Source organism: Sceloporus occidentalis, unplaced genomic scaffold, assembly GCF_023333645.1.
Source record: "Sceloporus occidentalis isolate IW3139 unplaced genomic scaffold, rSceOcc1.0.p SCAF_5, whole genome shotgun sequence".
NCBI classification, from domain to species: Eukaryota; Metazoa; Chordata; class Lepidosauria; order Squamata; family Phrynosomatidae; genus Sceloporus; species Sceloporus occidentalis.
The window spans coordinates 23167452-23188241 of record NW_028316985.1 but is presented as its reverse complement, the minus strand read 5'-3'; the positions used below and the strand labels follow the sequence as shown (position 1 = coordinate 23188241).

At 39.9% G+C, this 20790-nt stretch overlaps 1 protein-coding gene across 4 annotated transcripts in view; it reads right to left on the bottom strand.

Moving 5' to 3' along the window:
• LOC149311764 (muscarinic acetylcholine receptor M2) overlaps positions 1-20790 on the bottom strand; it is a 228929-nt gene that overhangs the window by 126917 nt on the left and 81222 nt on the right. Inside the window, exon 1 of one of the 4 annotated variants that reach the window (XM_089527869.1) lies at positions 3417-3487. The exons of the other annotated variants lie outside the window; for them this stretch is intronic. The gene's annotated coding sequence lies outside the window, so the exon portion shown is untranslated. Of the gene's footprint in view, positions 1-3416; positions 3488-20790 lie in introns of those variants that run through there. 4 annotated transcript variants of the gene reach the window in all.

Sequence of the window (20790 nt, the reverse complement as noted above, 5' to 3'; positions counted from 1 at the left end):
GTCCCTGTTGGTGGTTCTCCTGGACCGCTCAGTGGCTTTCGATATCATCATTCATGGTATCCTTCTGGACCGCCTCTCTAGGATGGGGCTTGGAGGTACTGTTCTACAGTGGTTCTGTTCCTTCCTGGAGAGGCGAACCCAGAAGGTGACACTGGAGGACTCCACTTCGACCGCCTGGCCATTGACCTGTGGGATCCCTCAGGGTTCTGTGTTGTCCCCTATGCTGCTTAACATATACACGAAACTGCTGGGAGAGGTTGTCCAGAGTTTTGAGGTGCAGTGTCATCAATATGTAGATGACACTCAACTCTACTACTCCTTCCTACCTCAATCCAAGGAAGCTGTCCTGGTCCTAAACCAGCTTCTGTCTTCAATAATGGACTGGATGCGGGCAAACAAGTTGAAACTTACTTCAGACAAGACAGAGGTGCTCCTGGTCAGTCGGAAGGCAGATCGGGGAATAGGGATCCAGCCTGCATTACATGGGGTCACACTCCCCCTGAAGACACAGGTTCACAATTTGAGGGTACTCTTGGACTCAGCTTTGAATCTGGAGGCCCAGGTCTCTGCTGTGACCAGGAGTGCTTTTGCACATTTAAAACTTGTGCGCCAGCTGTGCTCATTCCTTGAGAAACCAGATCTGGCCAAGGTGGTACATGCCTTTGTTACATCCCCTTTGGACTACTGTAATGGGCTCTACATGGGGATGCCTTTGTGGGCTCTACATGGGGCTGCTTTTGAAAAGTGTTCAGAAAATTCAGCTGGTTTAAAGAGCTGCTGCCAGGCTGTTAACAGGGGCAGATTACAGAGACCATACAAAGCCCCTATTGAAACAGCTTCATTGGCTACCAGTTGGTTTCCGGGCACAATTCAAGGTGCTGGTTATTACCTATGAAGCCCTATATGGTTCAGGTCCACACTTTTTGGCAGACCGTTTCTCCTGGTATGAGCTGGCCCGGACTCTGAGATCCTCTGGAGAAGCCCTTCTCTCTGACCCAACACCATCACAAACACAGTTGGTGGGGACACGAGAGAGGGCCTTCTTGGCGGCTGCCCCTAGACTCTGGCACTCTCTATCCAAGGAGATCAGAATGGCTTCCTCCTTGATGACCTTCCACCGGCAGGTGAAGACCTACCTATTCACACAGGTATTTAAGGATTTTTTTTTTTGTCAGTCAACCTTTAGTAGGCATACAACAACAACATACATTTACAATAAAACTTCAGGATCATTATTAAAAATTTAAGTCATAATATTGTTGCCTCCACCAAAAAATTGGCCATTATGCGGGATCCAATCTTCCAATATGTATTCCACTGATAACCCATCCAAGCAGATATTCATTTCCAATAACCTTCTTAACAATTTTCCCCTTGGAATTATATACAATGGACAAAGCAATACAATATGATGGAGAACATCTGGAGCTCGATCACAGTGACATACGCAATTCAAAAATGGGGTCTGCAAATATCTGCCCCTGGTCACATTTGAGGGGTGCACATTCAATCTTGCAAACAAAAAGGCCTTCCTCGATACCAGCAGTGAAAGGGTTTGAAAATAATCTGGAATCCTACCCTGCAAGGGAGGGATACCGAGCATCGCTGGAGAACACATCCTAAGAGGAGTTAGATATGTCAGTTGATGTTCTCGCTCTGCAAGGCAGACCCTAATATATTCAAGACACTCTGTTTTGGTTAGTAAAAGGAGAGAATCAAAATTTAAACTCACAGAAATTAGTTTACTTTCATAAAATTTAGCCCAACTGGCATAGTAAACATCAGATAGTAGGAACCATAAAAGACTGGATCTATTAGGCTCTATAAGACATCAACCAGGCTTCAGTTTCAAGAACATTCAATCCCAGTTCGCATAGAGAGTCAGACGGTGTACACATGGATAACAGTCTCCTGAAAAAATGTGTCTGCAAACGTTCAATCTCCTTATTAAAGGCTAGAATCCAGGTGAATATGCTGTAAAGTAATTGCGTTCTTAATTTGGCTTTGTAAATTTTTAAGGCCGCTAGAATATCCTGGTTGCCTTTTTATAATAAAAAGATTGTATAACTGCCAACGATCTTTTCCATGTTTGTATTACTTTAACTCTCTGTTTACTCCACTGCCCATTAAAAGGAAAAAGGACACCAAGGTAAACATACTTTTTGACCTGCTCAATTGTTTGATTACCAACCTTCCACGTTCTTAGTACAAATCTCTAAGAAAATACCAATATTTTGGATTTCTCAAAGTTTACAAGTAGTTGAAATTTGTCACAATATTCAGAGAATCTTTTCAAGGCTCTTACCATACCCACCTGAGATAGAGAGAGTAATAAAGTATCATTGGCATATTAGAATACAAAAAGCGGATGATTTCCCAGTGAAGGTGGGTGAGAATCTACTATGGTCATAAAGGCAGATAGATCAGCCACAAATGGATTAAACAGATGAGGAGCCAACACACAACCCTGTCTGACTCCTATACCAGAGTAGATAGGGTCTGTTAATAGGCCCGATTCAGAAAATTTAAGGAATTGCTATAAGTACAGGCTGGGATGTTGGACCATTTAAAAAATTTGTTACGGTTTCCCCCCTTCTTATTTATAGTTTTATCTTTTTATAATACGCTTTATTCTTTTAATAACTGTTTTAATATTGCAATAATTTAATTCCTGTTTAATGTACTTTTTATTTATTTATTTATATTTAATTCAATTTTTTGTGTTTTTAATTGTACTGTTTTTAATGCTGTGAAGCCACTCTGCATCCCAGTCCTGGGAAAAGAGTGGGATACAAATAAATAAATAAATAAATAAATAAATAAATAAATAAATAAATAAATAAATAAATAAATAAATGTTTAGGAAGAGGTAAAGATTTCATTTCCAAATTCATTTCTTATAAAAATTCACCAAAATTCTCAGATTTCTTCATAGTCAGGATAGATAGAGATTATTTTTTTAAAATGTCAATAAAATGGAAACTTACAGATTTATCCATTCATGAATCACATAGGGTGTTTAGTGACATTTGAAAGTCTTGATTAGATCCCTTTGTGTTATATTTTCTAAGTGTTGAATTAGAGTTACCACTTTTTTCCCCCTGGGAGCCTCCTTTCCTTTAGTGCAAAGATATGGCAAGAAAGTATGGCATGGCTCGTTCCAATAACCTTATTTATTTAATTTAGCTGGTGAGGATGGGAGGGGGAAACACAGGATATATTTCAGTTAGTATTTTAAGTTCTCAAAATCCTCCATATCTTGAACAGTCTTGAACCCCAAGGTCTTAAAAAAACTCAGTGTAGGGGTCAGAAAAATGGACAGATCTTCCCATCCTAATTATTATTATTATTATTATTATTATTATTATTATTAAGCTTTATTTATAAAGCTTATCCATTCATCCTGTGTTTCATACCTTTTCCTGTGCTCCAGAGAGGGGGGGTTATGCTGCTTATTCCTCAGTCCCATCTTATGCATGGCCTGGTGGGCTCACACAAGAGACAGGCTACCCAGATGGTCTGCACTCCTCACAGGTGGCTTGTTTTGTTCAGCTTTTATTTCCAGTTCTGCTCTTTCCTGCCAGTCAAAGTAGTTAAGCAGAAGGGGGAGCTGGCAGTGTTTTGATATACAAGACTGATGAACAGAAAGGGGCAATAAAGGCGAGAAAGAGAGCAATGGCTGGTCACTGTGTCTGTGAGTGGGTTTTAAACAGGCATATTTAGTTGGCCTGGACCCAAAATCAAAAACAGAGTGAGGAAGATGACCTGCGTGAGAGTATATTTATTTTTCAGACAGACAGACAGCCACATATACACATCCTCCCAGAGATCTTTTAATGAGCTCTCTTCAGCTGATACTAGAAAATTGGGTGACAATAATGAGCTATCATTTGAAGAAGCCTTCTTTTCAGAAACAATTTTACTCTCTAGCAAGGGTATCCAAGAATGTTTCCCTCCTCCTTCATTTGGTTACTTCCTTCATTTTCTTATTAAAGATTTCATTGTTTGTTCGCTTGCTCTTCACTCACTGATCTGGAACACATTCTCTCATTTCCATTATTTCCATTTGGTGTTGTTTACTGTTCCCTTCAGTACAATGAGAGACACAGGTGCTGCAAGATCCCTTTCTCTGAGAGTCACAGTTAGTCTTCTATGCTCTGTAACTTCAGTGTTACCATTGTGGAATCTTCAAGCATTCTGATGCTACAGATGCCTGGTACCCTCTATATGTTGCAGGACTCCCAACTCTCATCAGCTTCAGATATCATAGCCAAGAGTCAGGGATTCTAAGGTCCTGTACAGACCAGCCTTAAAGGCTGGGTTGGGGGTGGAGTCAGGGCATAGCATCCATATGACATGCCCCGGCTTCACCACCAGGGTGGCACGATGCTGTGCGCTGCACCACACGGCATCATGGCGCTCCTCTGGTGCTGCATTAGCACAACACAGCACCGAAGGAGCACCATAAAGCCACGGCACCATGGCTATCATGTCCTTTCCAGGATGCGAGAAGGAGCCACATTTTTCAGCTCCCTTTTGTGCCCTGGAAAGGCCAGATCAGGGCCACAGTGTGTGGTTGCTGCAGCCCCAATCTGGCTGTAAAAGAAGCGGCTGGATACGACCCCTTCAGGGCTGTCTGCACAGCCCCTGTGTTTTGTAACCTAAAACACCCATCTGAGTTTTGGCTAGTGGCTTCCTTGCCCACAGGGTGACCAGACCATTCTGGGTTCTAGCCCAGACCTTTGAAGTATTGTCAAAGAATATCTCCAAAACACATTTAGCACTTTAAAAGGAAGTTCCTTTAAAATTCAGGCTAAATCAAAGAGTGGATTTGCTACCCACTGAGAGTGAGCCATCAGCCACCACTGCCCTATTCCTGTTTTCAGTGGTATAGCTCATGGTAAAGGTGTTGAAATGAGAACATTATCCTTGCCCAACCATTCTGCCCCCTCAAATGAAATTTTCCTTCACTTCCCAAATTTTGAGTGTTGTGTAAAGTGAGACAATAAAAATCGTTCACACCCAGAACTCTTCTATTTGTTTTATTTGAATTCCATTGGAACCTTTGCCTGCCCTTTTGCCTTGGAAGTCTAAATTGTATTCCTCAATGCTCAACTAAAGTTTAAAGTTACTTCAATGTTAGAAATGTGGAAGGGAAATTTTATTGGAAAGTAGAATTTTTATTTGGGAGAGCAATATCCTCAATTCTACCCCCTCCCTCAAGCTAAATCCCTGACTGTTCTGCTTCAACCACCAAATATTATATTTCATAGACACTGAACATCCTACTTATTGAAGAATCTGCGCAGACAGTGGAAAATGATAATTGACTCAAATGACACTAATATTTATAAGAGTCACCAGCCAATGATCACAAGATGTGCATGATCAATACAAATGAATCAATACATTGACTGTCCTATTCTTTGCTTATATCCTCCTCCTTTAAAATATTAAGCTATAGACAAAAGCTGTCTGTGGTGGGGGGGAGGGTGGAATTCCATTATTGGTTGCAATGGCATAGTAACAGGCACCGGCATAATTTAGGCTGTGCTATGGAAGAAACATTGGTGTGGTATATACTGCGCCAAAAAGGTGGCATGGAGGTGTCCGTTTTTCTTCCAGAGGGACGCTGCAGCAGCCAAACTGTGCAGCATCCCTCCGGAGTAAAAAGAACCTCTGAAAAGCTGCTGGATATCAGTTGTGTAATGATCAGCCTTTGGTTAGTTGCCCAGACTGTGTTTGGGTCATCATTCAAGTACAGAATGTCTGACATGCTGTTAGTCAGTTATGATGTCTTAATCATCACTGCTTTTTACCACCATGACTGCAAATGACCCTGAAACTCACCTTAAAGGTCAGTCAGCCATCTGGATCAATGGAGGTCTGTGCTTCTGGAGAACAGGGTGCTGCACCAGGGAATGATTTTGTGAGGACCAGAAGCAGGAGCCCTTGCCGGGATGTGTCAAAACTCTTCATTAGAGCATTGCTTGGTGGTAAGATGAGGTTGGTATCATGACACTGTAGAAGCCAGCTGGCTAGTAACATAGACCTCTCTTGCTCTGGATGGCTGACCAGCTTTTAAGGCAGATTTCAGGGATCAGGTGAGGTGTTAAACCATATCTCCAACATCATGACAGCATGTTTGTTGCAGAATCTCAATATAATTCATGTTGTTATACCTACTCCTGAAGAAGAGATTTCCTCTCAGGGCACATCTACATGGGCCAGAATAAAACCTACTTTTTACAACAACCTGTTCAAATGATGTGCAGGATGACTGGAGATTTATCTCAGGTTTCATTGGTAAAACTGGATATTTGTGTGTGCATATGTAAACTATGTACCATAGTGACAGTGGTATGAGGTTGTATGTGTGTGTGTGGAGGGGGGAGATGTTCAGTAATATATACATTTGCATGCATGGAGCATAGGGGTGGAGAAAAAAACCCTAAGTCACTTTGTGGCCTTGCAAAATGTGATTTATTAGAGCAGGGTTTGTTTGAAAGGGAAAATTGTGTGGACAGCTTTCCCCAAATTGCTTCATTATACTGTATGTAGAGAAGCCTGTGGTTGCTGTGGATCAGGGTAGCCTAAAGGGTAGCTGGACTTTCCTGTCAGTGTGGATGCACTCTAAGTGTACTTATTGAACATATGAAGTGGTATTTTGTGCTGGTATGAGAACTAACACATTGGAGACAAACCTAATCTAAGCACCAGCTCTATACTACCACCAAAAAGCAGCTTACTATACTTACTATAGCAGTGCACCATCCCTTAACTGTGGTGTGTTCAGAGACACATACTTCACTATTTGTGGTGTATGAAATTCTCCTAAAGACAAGGATAAATGTATACTTTACAAAACAGATTTCATTTTTTTAGACATTCAAGTGTCAGGTAGGGAAGCAAAAGATTGATGAACAACTTTTTGTGGAGTTCTAGAGCTGAGAGACAAAACTGTTAACACCTTCTCCTTGACCCAGCTGAGACCTAATAATATTTGCCTCCTTCTTTCCTCCTAATAAAATCATATTATTATTAAGAATCTCCATCAGTAGCCATTCCATTTGACTGCAGTAGAGATAGAGGTGAGGAAGGGAAATCCTGTCCATTAGCTGGCTAGTGTTAACTGCCATTTGGTTTTGCATTCCAATAAGTGCCTCTGTCATGAGATCATTATGTAACAATTATGTAACATCAGGAAAGTGTTAGTGCCTAAATTTGCTCATCTCCCTTTTCTCTGCCCATTTCCTTTATAACCAGGCTTATGAAATGTCAAACCACCTTGAGACCTTCACATCAAAATGGTATATAGCTACAATCAACTTATATGATGCAAAATCAAGGCCCACATTTGCCTCTTTTCTTGTTACATGGGGATACTATCACTGCTGGGCTTTGAGCTGAAAAATGCAGTGGGGGTGGGGGGAGAGAAATAAATACATTTCTGTTCACTTGATAAACCTTGTTTACTCTATCTTTGATTCCCTCTCACTCTCCTGTCTCACACCTGAAATTGAAACCCAAGGTTCTTTGCAAGTGATAAAATACATACACATACTCACTGTAATAAATGAATTAGGGACTGCTGGGAGGATAGCAACATAACAGCAAGACAGATTGAAGAACAAACGGTTGTACTCATTATTTTTAAACTATGACCTGAAGAAAATCAAGTGTTTACATAAACTGCTTCATTTGATAAATATAAATGTAATCACCAGTGCTCCCTGAATTTACAGAGAAAGTGAGAGATGAAATCAACAAAGCTTACTCAGTATGGTAAGAGAGAAATCCATATGCTTCAAAACCTGATGCCTTAATGGTTTTATGTAAGAAATGAGCACGTCTGAACTGGGACGATTTGTCTCTTATTGAAATCTGAATTGTGCACCCACCAGACAATAATTCAAGGAGGGTAATCTTTGGCTCACCAGATGTTTTGGCCTACAGTCTCTATAAGCCCTGTCCACCATCTATATAGAGAAATTCCCCAATTCTTTTCTAAATCTCACACCAGCCCAGAGGTTTTTGTCATATTTTTGGTCTTTAATGTATTCTACCACTGTTGTCTGCTCTGTTTCACCCCTTTTCAAATGTACATACAGCCCTTGATGTGCAGTCCATACAAAACGTAGCTATGGTACAGAAAGTCAAAAGAAAAAGTGATGTAGTTAAACCCATAGGACAAACAGGGTGGAACTGACCAAGCATGGAGCTGACCAAGTTGGCTGAAAAACATAGTTTGGGGATTAGACTCTTTGGACAAGATCCAATAAGCCTACTAGAATAGTACAAGTCTCTACCAGGGTACTTATTCTGTTGCTTGGGGAAGACAGCAGATGCTAATTTCTTCCCATTCCTTCCTCAAGTTTGCAACAGCAGCCAGAAGTCTCATGAGCATGGCTCCATCCCTTTGGCTGCCAGATATGATGAGCACTGTGCAAGGAGGTGCAAAATACCTCTTTCTACAACATCTTCAAACAATTTTAAAGAGGCTAGTGTAAAGGGTGTGATGATGGTTATGTCTGCATATGTCATCAACATACTCAAACCCCTGCTGATACAGAGGGCTGATTTATTATTATTATCATTAATATTAGCTCACCCTGAGACTCAAAGCACCGTACAAACACAGTATAAGTACATATACCTATTCAGATCATTAAGTTATAGTACAAGTTAAAAAAATTGAAATATAAACAGAAATAAAAGCTACTTTAAAATATACCCACTAAAACAGCAACAATACCAATACTGACAGCGCAACACCTTACTAAAAGCTCTTGTCTCATCAGACATTTGTTCTCAAAAAACATTCAAAACAAAACAAAACAAAACAAACAAAAAAACCTCAGTCTTTGCCTCCAAAAGAACACCATGGAAGACAGTCTAAATCTTCGTAGGAAGGGATTTCCTGAGCTTCGGAGCATCCCTCCCTCATGTTTCCATTAGATGTACATATGAGGGCTGGTGGAACTGAAAGAAAGGCCTTCACTTCAGGTCTTAAGACATGGACAAGGTCATATTGGAAAATACAGTTCTTCAGATAACCTGGATTTAAGCCTTATAGTGCTTTTCTAGGTCATCACCAGCACTTTGAATTGTGCCTGGAAACAGACTGGTAAAAAGTGGCACTGTAGTAACAAAGATGTTGTATACTTCTTCTATTTAACCCCTGTCAGTCTAGCTGCAGCTCTTCAAATCAGCTGAAGAGTCTGAACACTGTTCAGAGGCAGCCTTACATACAGTATACTACAGTAATCCAAATGGGATGCAACTAAGCCATGTATCACTTTAACTTGAATAGATGTTTCTCAGAATGAGTGTAACTGGCACATAAGCTGTATCTGTGGCAATGCACTCCTGACCACTGCAGAAACATGAGCTTCCAGGCTCAAGGCTGAATCCAGGTGTGCACCCAAACTGTAAACCTGTGTTTTCAGGGGAACTGTAATCCCATCCAGCACTGTCTGAAGCCTTATCCTCTGATCTGCCTCTTGACTGAGTGAGAGCACATCTGTCTTCTCTGGATTACGTTTCAATTTGTTCACTTTCATCCAGTCCATTAAAGATGATGGACATCCAAACAGTTTATGAAGAAAACAATACAAAACAAAAAACAGAGAGCAAAGGAACAGAGAGCCACAATCTGTCTATTCCGATGCCAGAGTCAGCATAAGACCCTTTTCTGCTTTGGCTGAAACTGTTGTTGCATTTGCAGTTTCCAAGCTTGGTTTATTTAAGTTGATTCAGACAATGGCTGCAAAGTGACAGTGCCTTTCACTGAGTGATTTGGAATAATGCTTTTCTTCTAGGCTTTCTAATCATAACACCAGGGTGGCTCTGTATGCAGAAAATGAGGAAATGGATGATAGAATTATAGAGTTGGAAGGGGCCTCCAAAGGCCATTAAGTCTAACCCCCGCCTAATGCAGGATCTCCTGCTAAAGCATTCCCAGCAGGCAGGTGTCCTGCCTTGTTCTGAAGACATCCAGAGGGTGACTCCACCACCGCTCTAGGCAATTTGGTCCACTGCCAAACCGCTCTCAATGTCAAGGCATTCATTTTATTGTCCAATTGAAATCTACTCTCCTATGTTACTTTCAAAGGTGTGAGGCTTGGGGATCCCCCACTAATAACAGCAATCTTTCTTCAAAATGTTGGGGAAAGGAGCACTCGTGGCACAGTGGTTAATTGCTGGTACTGGAGCCAGAAGGTTGTGAGTTTGCTCCCAGGGCTCCAAGGCTGACCCAGCCTTTCATCCTTTCCTAGGTCAGTAAAATGAGTACCCAGCTTGTTGGGGGCAATTAGCTTACAGATTGTAAACTGCTTAGACAGTGCTGCATTCATTGATAAGTAGTACAGAAATGTAAATGCTTGCTAAATCCTATTGCTATGCTATGTTGATTTGCAAGAGGGTGGGCAATTTCTAGGATACTCCTAGTGTAGGGAACTAAAAGAACTTATATTTGGAAAACATATAAAGGAACACACATTCTGGAATAACTCACTCTAACATCCAGCATTCATAGCTAACCAAAATAGAAATGAGAAAGGAGATAGCAGAGATCAAAGGTTGGATTGAGGGTCATATCTACTTGTCTTAAAGAGTAGTCCATTGAAGGAAGAAATGACCCAAACTGGGAGATCTGTGGGCAAGTCACAGGGCACAGCTGAGGGTTGACTGTGGCAAAGAGGCTAAGTTTTCTTAGTTATATTAATACCTTAAAACTAGCATCAGGTTAAGATGATTTCATGTGAAACAAAGACTTAATAGCCCTTTAGAAAGCTGAAAAAGAGTTTCTGAAGTGATTTTGATAGCCAAAGATGGAAATGATTAATTTGATTGATGGTAGTGTCATTGAATTCACAAAGAAGTGACAGGATCTAAGGCACCCCAAAACGTCTGAACAGGAAGGGTACTTGGGAACATAGTAGGGAATAAAGAGGAGCATGATTTTGTTTGTTCTGTTGTTGAAAAATCATCCTTCGCTTTTTGTTTCAGTAGGAAATACAGCCTGTTGTATGTATGTTCTCATACATTTGTTATAATCTCTGTTGCTCTTCTCTAAACCTGCCCCAACTTGTCTATATGCTTTGAAATAATGTTGACAATGATCATCTTTATTCATACTTGATCTTTTCTGTATCACCAGGAGTCAAGGTAGCTATATAAATCTGGTTTTAAAACTGACTTAAAAAAAAAAAAAAGCACACAACCTCCCCCCCACCCAAAATTTTTATTCTTTTTCACTTTGTTTCAGAGGGGCTTAGAAATGATTAACACACATTTTAATACATGTACAAACTTTGATAGCAAATACTATACTATACTATACTAACAGTATAAAACTGCTACTATAATTGATGTGAATATTCAGTACATCTCACCATATACAGGAAGACTTTGACTAAAGTGAGCTTTGTGCCTTCTTGGTTTGCTGTTGGTAATCATGGGTGGACAATTCAAGGCCCCTGAATTCCTTTTTAGCAGTTCTTTTCCTCCTGAACTTCAGCTGGATAACCCTTCAAAGTGAAGACTTTCTCCTAGAAGGTAGGACACATAGGCCAGAATTCTTTCAGCATCTTTTGTCCAATGCACAATAAGTCCATTAAAACTCATGGAAGTGGAGTTGCACATGTCCATGTGAATGCACATTCTCACTTGATGTATATTTGTTTACCTCTGCCAATGTTGGCAATTGTTCTCCAGTGGATGCACATTCCATTGTCCATTGTATTAAACTATCTTGCTGTTCAGAACAAAGTTTGTGGGGGGGAAAGTGGACAACTGCACAAGAGTTATAAATCTTTGCTAATTTCATTCTTGAAGGAAGCAATGAGCAACTTTAGCTATTTTCTTCCCAATGCAAGAAAACCCTTGAATATGTTTTTAAGCCATTTTCGAAGACTATTCACAGTTCATGACATTTCTGCAAAAACAACCCCACAGGATTTCTGTGCAACATTTCTCTGCAAGAAACATAGTTTTCTGCACCAAAACAAACAAGCAAACAAAAAGCCAACAACAAAAACAACCAACACCTTGTGTGGGGGTTCCTCATGCAGAAAAGTCCTGAATTACAATGAGCCTCATAGAAAAGTCCTGTACCATGAAGATCCTGTAAACTCTCCTTGCCAGGATTTCCCAACACTCAATATCCTTTTCAAACACTTACTGACTATTTTCAAACATACTTTCCATCCCTAATACTCCACCGTTGGAGTTTTGCACTTGGATGTTATGCAACTCCGGGGCAGGATTTCAGCAACAGTCACCTTAGGACCAAGAGAAATATGCCATAATTTTCTAGCTCTCTCTATCCCCCTTTGCAGCAGAGAGACATGCTGAGAAGCCAACTTACTTTTATCTGAATAATGTACAGGACTCTGCAAGGAAAATCAAACTAAAAAAATTAAGAAAAATAAAAGGTGGTTGGTTGGGTGGGATAGATTGCTTTTATTTTCAGGCCAAGAGCTAAGCCAGCCAGCAGCTGCAAAATAAAAACAGTTTGTGACAGGCAATAACCTGTTTCAGCAGCAAAGCAGCCTTTGTAATGAAGCTGCAATCACTCTTCAGATCTCTCTGGTCTCACATCTCTCTTCTCCTTTCTGAGAAACTGGCACTTCCAATCTATTGTAGATCTCTTTTTCCAGAGTGATGAGTTACACTCCTCCAGCTATTTGTGTGTTTTATAGAGGAGGAAGGTGGAGTTGGGCTTTGACTCACACACCCCACATGGACAGCGATGGGGGAAAAAGAGTGTATCATCCACCAAATAATGATGTGTGTGTGGTGAATTCCTTTTTTGCACAAAATATTACATCAGGCTCAGATTTCAGCTTTCTATTAATTTCAGCATTTGGTATTTTGATATAAAACAAAGGTTTCTAGCCCCTATGACAGTGAAGATGTGCTTGCAAATGTGTGGGCAATGACTTGTGACATGAAAGCAGATGTCCAAGTAAGGTTTCCATGTTAAGGATGCAGAGTGCCTTCCACAGCATTTTGCTCCTCTGTGAGTTTGGAATGAGCAAAATGAGGCTCTCTGGAGTTGGTTGGAGTTGGGATGATGGTTCCACAATACCTGGAACTTCACACAGTTCACAGCCTTGCTTTATGAAAAAAGGACTGCAGAGTTGCACAAAACAGTATATATTTGATTAACTGTATATACTGTACAAATCTGGATAATGTTTCAGTCCAGTTTTTTTTAGTTCTCCTTAAGTGTTTTCAAATAGGACATATGAGAATACAACCATTCAATCAGTTGTTTTCTATTCCCTCTAAGCATGGAATGATGCAGAACAGTCTAAAAAGACAGCCTATAATACAGTCAGACGTCCTTATAGGTGGGCTTGCCTTCTGCAGCTTTGAGCTTATGTGGAAGGCAAGCCTCGGCAGAAATAATGGGGCGCGTATTTTTATATGTGGCATATATTTTTATGGGGCTTGTGCATACGCTCTTTTCCCCATATGCAGGGGTGTCCAGAACAGATCCCCCACATATGGAGAGGGTGGACTGTACTCTATTGGACCAACAGTATGAAGAGCAAAACACTGGAATGACACATGGCATGTTTTGAAGGTGGAAATACCCATCATTTCATGGTGGGCTGCTATGCATGCTGTATGGATCTGATTTTGACAAAATGCAAAGTATGATTATAGTCAGTGGTGTCCCCACCCTTGGTGTCACCCAGTGTGTGGGCTTTGACTCACACACCTCACATAGTCTGCCAGGGGAGCAGGAGCAGACAAAAGGGTGCACTTGGCCCTCCTCTTAGCTGCAGCAGCAGAGGTCTCATTGTGAGTATGGCAAAGCTGGGAGAGGTGCAGCCAGAGGAGGGCCTGATAGGACACCATCCCTCTTAAGTGATGCCACTGGTTATAGTCATTTATTAATTTCCAGTGATAGTCAAGGATGTTTGAGGATTTTGATTTCATAGTTGAGATTTGGATTCAGAATGGGCCAAGCCAAACTAGGATGTTTTCTGGGACCCTTTGTTATGTCTCAGTAGCTTCAGTAAATTTTCATTTTCATAGCCTTGACTTCATCACCTACACTGAATCCTGGAACTTGCAGTCAAGGAAGATATATTTAGAATCTTCAAATAGATCTCTAGTGCACCATCAAACTACAAACCCCAAGATTTTACTGGATGCAGCCATGGCAGTTAAAATGGAACCACGGTGCTATAACTGTACAGTGGAAAGCCGCACAACGGAAGTTGAATGGTGTGCCACGCGTCGTGCACGAGGCCCATTATTTTCAGTGGGGCTTGAATATACACGCTATTTGCCTTACACGGAGGGGTCTGGAATGGATCCTCACATAAGGCAAGGGTGCTTTTTATATTGCAGAGGGGGACCTGAACTGGGTTCCAAACAGTTATAGCTGATGCACACACCTAGCAGAAATATATTGTCCTGCACAATTCTTCCTGTGTCACTTCTCCTTCCTTTTAAAGAATTTATTTATTTCTTTATTTGCTGGTACACTCCAAGGAGAGAAAACAGCAACTTAAAAAGCCATACATAGTCTTTTGCTCTTGGGGCAATTGGATCACAAGCCAATAAAGCTGGAAGTATAGAAAAGCAAATCAATTTTATCGTATTTTTGTTCCAAACACCTGGGTCACAGGGAGAAAGAGCTGTATGTTCTTGTCTTTTTTCAACTACTACAGTTAGGTTAGTAAAAGCTATAAACATTATTTATTTTGTTCCAGTAAAGCAGCTGTGTTATTCTGCTGTTCTTCTGAACAAAGACCTATGACCTTTTAAATAAATAAATAAATTGTCATATGAAGCATCATCAGAAAGAATCTATCTTAACCCATTGGGAAAATTGGAAAAACTTAGGATGAGATCACTTCTGTGACTTCCAAGTTTGATTTTATTAAATAAAGGCTGTTTTTCTATCTGCAATTTTATTATTAAAAGGAGTGTAGCTACTGTGAGTGGGTGGCATGAATGTATTGCCCCAAGGGAAGAATTTTGCCCCCCAGTGAAATTTCCCTTCAGTTCCCCAAGTTCTAATATTGTAGTAACTTAAAATTTCTGTTCAGCTTTTAGAAATATAGTTTAGGCATCCAAAGAAAAGGGGACGCAAAAGGACAAAGATGATGTTAACACAGCAAATATAAATGTTCTAAATCAGAATAATTTCAACATCTCACTGTCTAATGCTAGAAATTTAGCAACTAAAGGAAAATTTCATTGAGGTCTTATTTATGTGGCAATGCCCTCATCTTGCCCCAATCCCAAATTTTCTCAAATTTAGATATCTACACACTATACAGTATACACTGTATACACTAAGCAGTTAGATTTGGCCAACCATTTGCTAAAAATATCTCTAAACCAAAGCTGATACTACATAAACTATACTGCCCTATAGTTTGGGGCAGAAGCAATGCAATGTTCCAGATGTTTTTCAACTGTAAGTTTCAGTAGTCTAAGTCAACACGGCCAGTGTTGAAGAATGCTAGGAGTTACAGCCTAACAACATCTAGAGGGCCATATGATTCCCTTCATTGCTCTCTCTCTCTCTCTCTCTCTCTCTCTCTCTCGGGATGTGAAGAACATTCACAAATTTTCTCATCCTCAACACAAAAGAGGCACTGAACACCACTACAGAAATAGTCTACTGCAGTGAGGGTTTTGGATTGGTTTGGTTTGGATATTTTCAGCATTCTTGGAGAAGTTTTCATTTGTACTGTAAAGTACAAACTGCCAGGATGCAATGTCCTGGTGGCGATAGTAGGGCTCAGGACCATGCACCAACTGCATGGTCCTGAGCCCTACTATGTGCGTACGGTGCTGTTACAACACCGCCCTGCCCACACAGGGACCGTGTGCATGATGTGTCCTGTGCAACGCATCTAAATGGCGTGTCACACAGGACATGTCACCATGCTGCTGGAGGGCGCATATCACACTGTACCAGTGGCATGAAAAGGAGCTCCATTTCAGAATTCCTTTTGGGTGCGTACATCGATGGCATGGCAACCAAACAGCTGCACCAAGATGCAGAGGAGGCATGAAGCCCCAAGGACACCCTTTTCAGGGAATTTTGTCGCTTCTCCATGGCCCGGAAAAACGCTGGATTGGGGCCTCTGGGCTGCCGGTGAGGTTGCCCTGGCCCCAATCCATTGCAAAAAGGGGCAGGTGCAGGCCACCCCTTTGGGGAGGTCTGTACCAGGCCTTTGTTAAGGGAAGGTGTACAGAAAATAGTGTGGTTTTATTATGCAAAATACATGAATTTCTGTGTAGAAATAATGGCTGAGATCCTTCATCAAATATGTATATGTAGTCTGCTTTAAGTACCCATCTGACCCTGGAACTCACTTTAAAAGCCATTTGGATGTCTAGAGAGATTGAAGCATGTGCTGCTGCCCAGTGGGTTACTTCAGAATGATATGACTGGCTCTCTTCCACTGGCAAGCAAGGCTGTGAGAAAAGTTGTAACAGGTCCTGAAATGGGTCCATGTTTCTTTTCTTGCAGCCGCACTCGCTGGCAGTGGTGGCTGGTTGTGTTTACTTGTAGCACCATGCTCAGCAGCAGCATACATCTCCATCACTCAAGATAGCTGACAGTCTTTTAAGGTATGTGGATGTGATAGCTGGACAGTAAAAAAAAAAGGTGTCAGAAAGAAAATGAACTTATTTGAAATGTGGTGCTGGAAAAAAGTAATGAGAATAGCACAGACAGCCAAGAAGACCAACAAATGGGTTCTACAACAGACCAAGTGTGAATTCTTCTTGGAAACCAAGATGATTAAATTGACGCTGTTGTATTTTGGCCACATCATGAGGAAAAATGAATAATTAGAAAAGACAGTAATGCAAGGAAAGCTAGAGCGAGGTAGTACAAGAGGAAGATCTCACCCCAGATGACTAGACTCAATGAAGAAAAACAAAGGCCAGGTTCTGCAGGACTCAGTAGAGAGATTGAGGACAGTGGGTCTTGGTCTCATTCACAGGGTCACCATGAGTCAAAGTCGACTCAAGGGCACTCAACAACAACAACAAACAGGCAAGTCATACTTGCTCAACTTCAGAAGAAGGCAAACTCTTTATGAAAAAAATATTGCCTAGAAAACCCTGTGATAGGTTCACCTTAGTGCAGCGGTAAGTTAGAAACAATTTGAAGGCACACAATAGCAATTCTATGAATCAATTCTACTTTAACAATCACTTTACAATAAATATGTATATGTTTTAGTGAATGCTTTTAACAGTATTTATTTTAAATTTGCCAGTCTGAGTTCCAGAATTGGTAAAAAAAAAGGTGTGATATAATAAATTCATAACAACAATTATAACAATAACAATGCAAAAATGAAAGAAGCAAAGATTTATCATCTTGATTCATACTGACTAAGAAATATGCTGCATTGAACTCACTGGGACATAATATCTGAGAAGACATGCACACAGTTAAGTGTTGGAACACAGACTCAAATAGATGAGACAAATAATCCTAATAATAAAGCCAAATGCCTAACCCACAAATATGCCTATAAAACCTCGGAATTAATTCAAGATAGACAGATACCCTAGGTGTATACACATTCATACATTAAAACATTGAAATAGCAAGCTGAGGCATCAATTTTGACATCTTCAGCATGTAAACAAGAGGTAGGCAGACTGTGGCCAGCAGAAGTTTCTCATCCAATCTGCAGCCTCTTTTCTTGTTACTTCCAAGCAGTGATCAGATATAAGAGGCTATTTAAAGCCTTAGACTTTTGCTTGGGGAACTGAGCTCTGGTCTACCTGGGAAGCTGCTGCCACAAGCTTCCTCCAAAGTAGACATGCATAGAATTGGACTGTCCAGTGGGCTTTTGGTATCCGCTCGGGTTTAATTCCAGGACCATCATGGATACCAAAATCTGTGGATGCTCAAGTCTCATTAAATACAGTGGAGTAGTAAAATGGTGCCCCTTATATAAAATGGCAAAATCAAGGTTTTATATTAGGAATATAGATATAGATATATAAATATTCAAGATGTGGATAGTTGCATTCATGGATAAGGAATCTGTAGATATGGAGAGCTGACTGTACGTTGTATGGATGGTGGGGAAATGTCTGAATTAATTACTGTCTGATCAACCAATGCTTTGGTCAGCTCTTTAGGCTCTGACCAAGTTGGGATCTTCCCTTTCAACCCCCCCCCCCCCCAAAAAAAAATCCTTGCTCCTGAAAACATAAAACACAGTTTATTACTCTGTGCATCCACACTTTCTTCCTCAGGTCCCTCAATCCCAATCCTCTCTCCTTGCAGATTATTAGGTTGTTTGGTTTTAGCTGCACATACAATTTTGCACATGTGTAATTATAACTTGAGAGATACTTCATTCATTCAGGAAAACTGTCTTGAGATTTCTTGTAAGCTGTTAACTTGACTAACAGCAGTGTTTCAAAACCATTTTGGAACCAATTGTGCTTTGTTGGGGGATGATATCTGATTTCCAGTATTTAGCATAAATGAAGCCTAGCAGCAAGCAGATTATTCCATGTAATCTTCCAGGTACTGAATGTTATATAGAATTGAGTAGTAAAACAAATAAATGGCTCTAAGGAGAGTGAGTTTTATGTTTTCATAAATTATGTGAAAATTGAAAATGGACTATTTTTGTCCCGGTCCCAGACAATGTGTATAACTGTTATAACTCTTATTAGTAACTTGTATAGTGACAAAGGGTACATAGATACAAATGCTTGGGTACTTTTTGTACCGCAGGCCAGTAGCTTTCAGTATTCCAATGTTTCATTTTTAAATAACTATAACATATTGATGTAGGTACTGCAAAATAACTAAAAGGTAGTTTCTATAACTTAACAATAATGGTAATTAACTACTTTGGAACAATAACAGTTACTGATTAAGTTTCAAAGCAACTTTTCAGGCTTTTTCATTTATAAGTAGGAATATAAGTCATTCAGAGCCAATGTGGTGTAGTAGCTTGAGCACTTGGCTATGACTCTGGAAGACCAGGGTTCGAATTCTGGATTAGCCATGTAAACCCACTCGGTGACCTTTGACAAATCACACTCTCTCACCCTCAGAGAATGGCTTTAGAGTCACCATAAGTCAAAAAGGACTTGAAGGCACACAACAACCACACAAGTAACTCTTTGGTAATTTCATTCTCAAATAAAGCAATGATTGGGTTGGTTTTTGTTTTTTGCAATTTTGTTCCTGTTGTGAGAAATTTGGATTTATTTATTTTTTTTTTTGCACAAAGAATAGCATTCTGTGCAGAAATATTATTTTGTGTACACAAAATTATTTATCATCTGCAGAAAATGCTTCTTACTGCATCAACAAAAATGTGAACATTTTGTCCAGAATAAGCACTGAACTGCAAAAGTTTTCCTCAGTCTATGATTCATCTTGTTAGCATTTTCCAACACTCAAGAAACATATTTTTCATTTATCCTTTGAATATTTTTTCCATTCCTTTCTATGAGGTAATGAACAAAAGTAACATCTGAAGCGAAATGTAGGCCTGTTACTCTAACATTGACATGTTTCTTTTCCTGTGTGATTTTTAACCTCTTTATCTGGTGAAGAAGCTAATGAAGCTTTAAAAGCATGCATGGTGTATTTTTAGATGGCCAATAAAAGTATTACTCTTTTGTGGATTTTGGATTTTGTTGTAAGGTATTGTACGGTAGACACTGATTTAAAAGAAAGTTTTTGGGTTGTTTTTTTTAATATGTTCAGCTTATGTTGATGAACATGCCAAGCTCACTTCCATATCCTATGTAGCTGTCCTCTGTTTTTCCTTTTCCTTTTTATCTTTTCTTTGTAACTATACTCTTAACAAAATAGTTCTTTTAAAAAAAGAATTGGATATAAAATTAGCTTTTTTTTAAAAAAAGGAGATAGATTAAATTTGTTATCCTTGTTAATGGCCTGAAAAACCTTGCTTTTTCAACAACAACAAAAAACAAAAACAAAAAAAACAACAACACAGGGTGGGGGGGGGATATATGCTTTCCAAAACATGGAGGAGTTTTGTTGCATTTCTGGTTGTTAAAATACTCCTCTCTTTTTAAAAAGAGGTCTTTGATTTTCAGGGTGTCTGACCCTTAAAAAAAAGGTTAAGGAAAGCCAGGTGATGGCTAAGAGGTCAGTTTTGCTAACTTACTGATATTGGAAGATGTGAGCTAGTTGCTAACTGAAAGGTAACTTAGGTCAGGCTATGTGAGTTGTAATTGAAGTTCTACTGTTGACCTTCTTTGTGACTCTGAGCAAAGTTTGTTGTTCTCCCACACATTTCTTTTCATTTGCCTTTGTCTGTTTACATTAGACATTTAGACTCCAGCATTTGCAATAGAAACATAAATGATCAGTGAGTGTTTCTAGTAAGAAAGCTGTGCATTTTGTCTGCCTTATAACTACTACTTCAGCAAACTGCAGAGGTTTCTCACTAAAAACCCTGACTCTTCATTTTTGTTTCTATTCCAGATGGTGGAATCTTTGGAAAGATTACTTTTTAAAATTTATTAGTTAGTCACTACTTACCATTATAGTCTTAGCTATTTGTGTTCCTAGTTCTCAAAAATAGCAGATAGTTACTTTTTAGTTACTTTAAAAAATATATATGAATGCTGCAAGCCACTGATCTGTGTTATAAAACACTATCTCTTCTGGTCCACTTCATCATTGCCTCAATACTAGTAAGAGAGCATGAGGTAGCACTACAAGGCATGAGCCAGCACTAGACCCATGTGATATTCTTTCTCCACCATTTACAGTTATACCAC